The sequence below is a fragment of the Pyxicephalus adspersus genome, chromosome 11 (assembly GCF_032062135.1).
Source record: "Pyxicephalus adspersus chromosome 11, UCB_Pads_2.0, whole genome shotgun sequence".
Taxonomy (NCBI): domain Eukaryota; kingdom Metazoa; phylum Chordata; class Amphibia; order Anura; family Pyxicephalidae; genus Pyxicephalus; species Pyxicephalus adspersus.
In genome coordinates, this window is record NC_092868.1 from 5,483,508 (window position 1) to 5,492,407 (window position 8,900).

Below are 8,900 nucleotides of genomic sequence, written 5' to 3' on the forward strand. Positions count from 1 at the left end.
TTTCTGTTCCCTGCATGTGACCTGACTATAAACCCTCTTGACTTTGAGTATGTATTGCCCTGAAATTGGGCCTCCCTGACCATGAGTATTGCCTGCCCTGAAATCGGACCTTCTTAAACATAAGTATTGCCAGCCCCGAAATTGGACCTTCTTGACCACGAGTATTGTCTGCCACCTACCTTGAAATTGGACCTTCCTAACCATGAGTATTGCCTGCCTTAATTTCAGACCTTCTTAAACATGACTATTGCCTGCCCTGAAATCGGACCTTCTTGACCATGAGTATTGCCTGCCACCTACCTTGAAATTGGACCTTCTTAACCATGAGTAGTGCCTGCCCTGAAATAAGTTTTCTTGATCATCAGTATTGCCTGCTGCCTGCCCTGACTCTTGACCCCGATACCTGTTAACTGGCTGTCCCTTTACCCATCTGTTTCCTTTTCAATCTATTGGGGGAGAGCCTAGGGACTGTGACCTGATGATCTCCCAGCAGCAAAGCACTGGGATGACCACTCTGGTTACCAGCCCATCACTCCTTGAGGAGTAAAGACCAGAAGACACTTACCATCTACCAGAAGGCATTGCCCTAACAGTAAATAGGATTAGGCAGAGTACTTAAAATAGCCACCATGCCTAGACAAGGGTTCCTTGTAGCAAGATCCCAGGGAATGCTAAGAAGCCCACATCTACTGCTGAACAGTGTTGGAACATTATCTCACAAGATTACTCATTACCCAGGACCTGGTCCTTGACATAGGACAGTCAAGCCAAGGAAAAGATAAGTATTTAAGAAACTTTTTGTCCACATGTTTTCATATATATTTATACATTTATTCATTTTATTGCAGCATTTTAGAATGAGGCACTGGATATATATAGGAGAGCCTGTTTAGTAGTGCATGGTCCACTTTATACCTTAACACCAGCTAAGCCCTTATTCGGCATCTTTACATCTTGTGCCAGGTACATCTGCACCAAATTCTAACAGCCCTGAGGAAAAAGATACTGGCGCCAAATCCTCAGCATCCAAAACCCATGTCTCCTACAAATGAAGGTCTGAGTCAGCCTTGCCTTTAAAAACATTACCTATAGCCCATTTCGAGCTTCATGTTTCTAAATTAAGATGAAAGGATGTTGTCTTCTGTAGTTTTGATTAGCTCAAAACACAGCCAAAACAGAAGAGAAAAAAATGCTCAGGCACTCTATAGTCAACCACAAAAGCCATCAGAGGAAGGGCAAGATAAAAGATTTAAGACTTGTAGACACATTTTATAAAACAACTTTAATGGCAACTTTCTATTCACGGCTGTTAAATCGACGATTATCAAAGCCAGATCCTTTCATCGCTGGATCTGCTGACTCACTGCAACAATAAAACAGGTCACGGCATTTAGATCTAGTCACCACAGAGTTCATTAAACCATTTATGTTAACCAGGACCTGAGCATGGCTGACATTAAGAAAATGATGGGATTATTCTTCTTTGGGTAGAATGATAGGAAGTATTCAAATTGCAAAGAGCTAATTGAAAGTTGCACTGAGATAGGCAACTTTCGGCAGCAGAATTCCATAATAGTAGAACGTATGGTAACCATAAGAAGATAATAAACAGCACAAATGACTTTAGGAGCAGCCAACTTGAATTCCTCTGGAGTTACTTTAATAAAGTCAATTTGGTTGCAGAAGATTCATATGTGATCTAAACATGGGGGAAAGTGGCAGGGTTTGGTACTTTCTCATGTTTTTGAAAACCCATTTATATCAAACAGGCATTCCCCTTGCCCATTGCTAGGGTTCACAGTGTGCAGCATTACTATAGGCCAAGATGGGTGATACTGTCCCTGATAATCACCAGTCAATGGGAACCACCAGCCTGCTCTATGAACAACCTGCTAATAGCAAATACATTCATAACTATGGCAATACATACCCATCAAATAACAAATTCTCATTTCATCAGCTGATGGGGTGTAGATAAATGGACCTTATTCCTCCCATAAGCTTCTTCTGCTGCCTGATTCTCTGGAATCAGGACAGGCCTTTGGTGACCTTCTGTACAATGCACAGCTAATGGCCCTGCATTGTGCATCAAAGCTGCAACCAGACCCCCTGGGCAGAGAAGCTTCTGAAGTCTCAGTCTGTGGTGGACCAACCTTATGAAAAGATGGAAGCCTCCTGGAGTGGGGATTACAGGACATTTATGACTTTATTTATCATCTTCAAGGCAAAAGAAGCAATGAATCCTTGCAGTGGAGAAGGAGATCCACTTCAAGGATAGAAAAAGTTTGTTCAGCTTTAAAGCAGACCTAACACCACATTTGTAATATTATTTTTTATATAGTAAAATGATAGTGTTTTGTTTATTCTTATTTTAGATTATTTCCCTTTTTATTCTTTGGAGAAATATCCATCCCCTTCCGTCTTTACTGCCACAGCAGTAAAGACTGAAAGGAAAACCAGCAGCTTCCTGGGATACAAACATCACTTATTCCAAGATACTGCAGGCTGCTCCATACGCACATGCCTAAGATTGGTAAGGGGCTTTCCTGTAATGGTAAAAAAAAGTGTCAATCCCATGCATATGCAGGTTTCTTTTTACATTTTCAGTAAGACGTCACCTGATCTTGCACTGTGCAGTTATGGGTTTGGGTGATGCAAAAAGAAGCCGGAAGAAGATGTTGCTCGTGCTCATTGTCCAGTCCAACTGGAAAGAAGAAGGCTGGGATGGTGCAAGACCTAGTGGACTCCGATTGGGGAGAAAAGTACTGGTGTTATTTTATTTTTTCTTCCACTTTAAGTGTTTACCTTTTACATAAATAATTACTGAACATTTAAAGCTTCTATTAATTATTGTTATTTATTTTTATTATTTTTATTATTGTTATTATTGTTATTATTTTGAAAAAAATGTCAATGAGTCAACTGCGGTTTATATTATTATTGATTGGAATATGAATTTATCTATTAGTTGTTTTGTCTTTTATTTGTACTATTATACTTTCACAATTGATGGTTGTATACAATAAAGTAGGGCTCACATCCTAAGCTGTCTGCACAGAACATCTAAAAATATCTCCCGGAATAATAGGAAGTTTAGTTTATTTCATCTATTTCCCATTGTTAGTACCAAGAGGGCGCAGAAGATAAAGTGACATTAATCATCAACTTGGCAACAGTTACTGGCCCTGAAAATGTTTTTTGGAAGTATTGGGAGGTTTTAAAAAAAAAGACCATGAACTTGTTCTTACTATAAACAGCTGAATATATAATTGAAATATATATATATGTGGACTGTCATATCTAGTGACGGGTTTCTAACTCTGCTCAGCCATTTTTACAATTCACAAACCAATGGTGGAGCAGGCACCGGGATGACACCCCTATCACCCCTATGTTGGAGTTCAGTAGTATGTTGGTGCCACCTTCCCATCCATTGATTGGTCAGTGATTGAGCAGCAACAAACTTGTGATTGTAGATGCCTGGAGTTCAACTTAATCTATATAAACACATTCGATTTTTGTCATTGGAAAAGATCTTCACAATCTTTTTCAACGGCAAAAGACTGAAAGATGCATGAACCAGCATTGTACATACATCATCGTTCTGCTCTATGGAGAGGGGAGGAGGGAGAATGAAGGAGTGGCACCCCACTGTGCTCCCTCCCCTTTACTTGCACTGCGGTCATTCTTCTTTCATCGTTTATGGTCCCGCCAGGATGAATCCATGAGCGATGTTGGACAGCTGTTGTACATGTCAGATTCTCGTCTGATACTAACCCTGAGTCTACAATCGGACGAGAATAATCTGATGTGTGTACGTAGTAAGTCAACTAGTAGGTGAGTAAAGGAGACTAACAGAATGCTAGAGGAGCCTTCATATGCCCTCACATGTACTCCAGATAGCTCAGACAACCCTACATGCGCCTATTAAAGGGGTCAGGTATGCACATAGTAGAATTGTGCTATAAATTCAGATCTTTTTTTGGGCCCTTCTCACCACTGAGGACCAGTACCACATTGGTGAAGTCCAATGTGTTATATCAATTTGTAGTATATATAAAAGCCTTATGATAACACAAAGAGGATCAATCATTCTCTATTTAACCCAAGCAAGACTTTCCAATAAGAAAGTCCAGCACTGTTTCCATGCTTGGGTGCACCCTGTGTATACATGACTATGCCAGGCAGTTCTCTATCTGCAAGGAGATAAAGACAAGGCTTGTTCTTTCTTTCTAGGTCAGTCTGCAGATGAGGTCAACACAGAAGCTGTCCTTCCCATTAGTGAATATCTACACGTATTTGGGGTTCACCTATTGGTATAACCAAACCAAATCCATATATTCCCAATTATGAATTTTTACTATAGAGATAATTATAAATATTGAAAGCTGTGTGAGATTTTAAGGTTTCCCGCATGAAACAGATCTGCTCACAACTACAAGAAGGAACACGCTGCTATATAAACATGTCCTACTGAACCAACTTTGTCACTTCAAGATCTTGAGCACGTAGGCTGGTTGGCATTGTTCCTGGGTGAATGCAGGTGAATATTACTTGTACCGGCTTGTTGCTTCCCATTAGCGGGCGCATTAATCTCATGGTTTGTACTACATTTCCAACATTGTAGTTTGTTTGCTATGAAAAAATCATCACTCATTACTATTTTCTTTTTCTTGGAAAGCAGAAGGTGACCCTTTCCAGCAAGCCTCGTCCTGTGAGGGTATCTAAAGCTGAAAACCTTTTTTTTAAGGGGTCTAACATGGGGGAGAATCAATCACTGCCATTAAAAATAGTTGGACCTGGAAGATTCTCCTCCAGAGAATGTTATCAGATTCTCTTAGGTTTGTATGGAGGGAAAAATAGTTATGGCTTTATCACTGCGGCAATTTACCAATCTCAACAGAATTGACCTCATATTGGCATTTTACAATCTTTTTATGGAAATTCACCTGCCCTGGTAAATACCCCAGGATGATATCATCATCACATTACTGGTAACTTCCTATGGTTTTAGTCTTCATATTGTAATGTGCTATTAGTATCCAATATGTTGGATGATATTAAAGGGGAACTAAAGTAAAGGGAAAATTTGTGATCAGGCCTGGCTTGGATAAAGGGACGGGTGATGAACCTTCTGCAATTAGCACATGCACAGCCCAACATTGGCATATCCTGGCTTCCCTTGTAGTTGTCAGGCATGAATGAACTCCCACGCAGGTTCTCTCAGCCAATAAAGATGGCCCAAGAATCAGATCAGATCAGAATGAGTAAGCAAAAAAGGAAGAAGATGGAGGCCCTTGCGAAGGAACAGGGACAGGTGAGTGTTAATAAAGTTTGGTTCTGCTTTATTAGGAAAAGGGAAGGTCGACCCGGAGTTTAGAAAACTGTTGGCCTACACTCAATTGGTGACAACCAGGTATCACAATGCATTTTAGGTGGAGCTATGGTCTTGTGAATGCATCATGTATATCAGGGACTTCACCTTTCTATCTGGCTTAGAAACAAACTCTAGATACATTTTGTATGGGCGATTCCAAGACTAGCAGGGGAAAAGTTCAAAACTAACTTTAGAAAGTAATAGTTGATGGTTGGACAGCAAAGATAGTCAACAATCAAGTAAATTTAAACCTGGGATGTCTTGGAATAAATGGCTAAAAATGGGGCAGACTCCGCTTGGTCATTTTTGTGCCATCATTCCATGTAGCATTCCAGACTTTCCTTCCTACGTGTGCTCTGCACAAGACTCAACTATATATTTTTGTTACTAGAATAAGTGCAGCGTGTACTTAAGCTCCTGTTGATTCAGTCATGTCCTTGGTTTTGTGGGACTTCTGATCGCGTGTGTGCCGCCGGCAAAACAATAATATTTTCCTTTGGAAGTGTTTCCTGGCTTTGTGGCTGCTTGGATGTTTCTATGATTTACTTTGAATCTTCTCTTATTTACGTAACATGTTCAGACCTATTAGCCGTAAAACACGAGTGTAAAAAGGAGTTTTCATCAACCAAGGCTCAACGGTAATAATAATTCCGGTCACTTAAATTACAGTCTAAGAAGAGAAGTTTATTTTAAAACCACTTTGTGAATGAAGGGGTCTCAACCCTACTGCATGATTAAAGCTAAAACAAAAAATTCATAGAATACAGCTTGCTGTGGATGTGGGAGGTGCTTTAATTTTAATTATTTTTTTAAATCCTGAAAATGGAATTTTTGCTGTTGACATCTAGAAGAGAACAGTATTCCTGTCCGAGCTAACCAAAGTTAGTGCACTGCTGGCAGTCACTGTCTTCTGTGTGCAATTGCTCACCACCACCAGGGCCGGATTTATACTTTTTGCTCCCCTAGCCCAGCTAGCTTGTGCTGCCCCCTCTCCACAAATAACAGCCTTTGGTGCTGACACACTCCAAACAGTTGTTCCAAAAAAACAAAAGAAAGAGAAAGAAGAAAGGGAGCGAAAGGGTAGAAAGGAAAAAAGAGGGAAGAGAGGGAGGGAAAGGGGAGAAAGGAAAGGAGAAGGAAGAGGGAAGGAAAGGGGAAAAAGGAAAAGAGAGAAAAGAGAGGGAGGGAGGGGGGAGAAAGGAAAGTAGAGGGAAGAGAGGGAGGGAAAGGGGAGAAAGGAAAGCAGAAGAAAGAGAGGGAAAGGGGAGAAAGGAAAGGAGAGGAAAGAGAGGGAGGGAAAAGGGAGGAAGGAAAGGAGAGGGAAGAGAGGGAGGGACAGGGGAGAAAGGGAAAGGAGAGGGAAGAGAGGGAGGGAAAGGGGAGAAAGGAAAGGAGAGGGAAGGGGGAGAAAGGAAAGGAGAGGGAAGAGAGGGAGGGACAGGGGAGAAAGGGAAAGGAGAGGGAAGAGAGGGAGGGAAAGGGGAGAAAGGAAAGGAGTGGGAAGAAAGGAAGGGAAAGGGGCAAAAGGAAAGGAGAGGGAAGAGAAGGAGGGCAAGCGGGAGAAAGAAAAGGAGAGGGAAGAGAGGGAGGGAAAGGGGAGAAAGGAAAGGGGAGGGAAGAGAGGGAGGGAGAGTGGAGAGGGTAGAAGAATCTATAATGAAGAGGAGAAGAAAATGAAGAGGTGGAAAGAGAGATAGAGAGAGAGAGAGAAGGGAGAGAGAGAGACAGGGAGAATATAAGGAAAATATAAGGGGGAGAAATAGAAGGAGGGAGAGGGAAGGAAGAGATGGGTAGATACTAAGGAGAAGAGAGGAGAGAGAGAGAGCAAGAAAAGTTGAAATGAAAAGAATGGGACAAAAAGAGAAGGAGACTAGGGCATAGAGAAAGATGGACAGGGAATGAGAGAGAGAAGGGAAATAGGGGGAAAGAGGAACAAGGAGGGACACAGGGAGAGAAGAGTAGAAAGAGGGAGAGTAGAGGAACAGAGAGAGGGAAAGAAGGGAAGAGAAGGGAAGGGGAGAGAGAGAACATGAAGGGAGAGAGAGATGGTGGGGAGGTACAGCAGGGACAGAGGGGGAAAGAAAGAAGGTGAGCGTGGAGGGAAGTTAGAGAGGGAGAGGGGGAAGAGACAGGGGAGAGAGGAGGAGAGAGAGAAACAGTGAGAGGAGAAGGCGGGAGGAAGAGGAGGGAGGGAGGAAGGATAAAAAGAAGGAGGGAAAGATATATAGATGTGAGGGAGGAAGGGAGGGAGAGGGGAGAGGGGGTACTTAGAAGGAAAATTGAATGGAGAGAGATGAATGATGCCACCAATAAAGATGTCACCCTCCAGATCTCAGCACTGTATCTGACCTCAGTATAATCATTTTCAGCAGCAGGCCCCAGTTCCACATAGGGATGTTGTAATGCTGATTTTTTCATGACATGCCATGGCCTAAGTAGTCTTATGGGAAATCCAGTCCTGACCACAGCTACCACTGTACTTGAAAGGGCTGCAAGGGTATTGTCAATGGGAAAAGCAGTTCACATTTTCATTGGCTGGAGGTCAAAGCTTGATTGCCCCTGACACCACCAGCAAAGCATTCCCATTGGTTGGTTGTGTTAGGGCCAGTCCTTCCCCCTTTCCCCACATTCTGGCCTGTTGACATTGTCTTAGGAGGAGAAGGGAACGCTCCAATGGCAACACCAACAGAAACATCCATCCATAAGGGGTTCTAGCTCTCCCCATCTCTAATGAAAAAAAAGCACAGTGTGCACGTGATGGAATGCCAGAAAGTCTTATCTTCATGATATATCTTTTAACACTTAAAAAGAGATCCACATAGAGCCAAGTTTCCTCTCAGCTCTACAAAATAATTGAGTTTCAGCACTGGTCTCATGCCAAAGTCCCATCAAAGATAAAATATACATTAAATACACCATTTAATGACTTCCTTTGTTTCAAAAGCCACTTCTAATGGGTCAGTAGTGACAGGAATATCGTTATCATCATCCTGGGATTGGCATGTAAAGGAAATGATGAATAAACAAAGGATTACCACATCTGTAAAGTAAGTTGCTGACCTCAAAGTAGACCTATAGACGACTCGTAAAATAGATCCAACCACAATTACTACAATCTTAGAGAAGCCTTAGCATCTTAATACCATTAAAATAGTATTTTTATTCTACAGCCTTCAATAAAATAATCCATGGTGATCCTATCATGGAGGCCAATCAAGGCACTTTCTTTAATAGGGGAACAGCTGTCCCATCCAGTTGACCTTTGGGTAAGTGGATGACCTAGGAGAATTGTTTCTGGCAATCCAACCCAGACTATTGCAAAATATTGACCCTCTAGACTCTGCTCCAGTTTCTCCCCATGGTTTCTAGTGTTGTCTGGATCACTGGTGGAAGATTTGAGGCTCAACTTTTCTTTGCTTGCCTTTTATGATTTCTGATGGGTCATTGTATGTTCTGTTCCATGCTGCCTATTCTTTTCCTTGGTTCATTCAATCTCCTCTCTATGTATGTCAAGTTGGGGGGG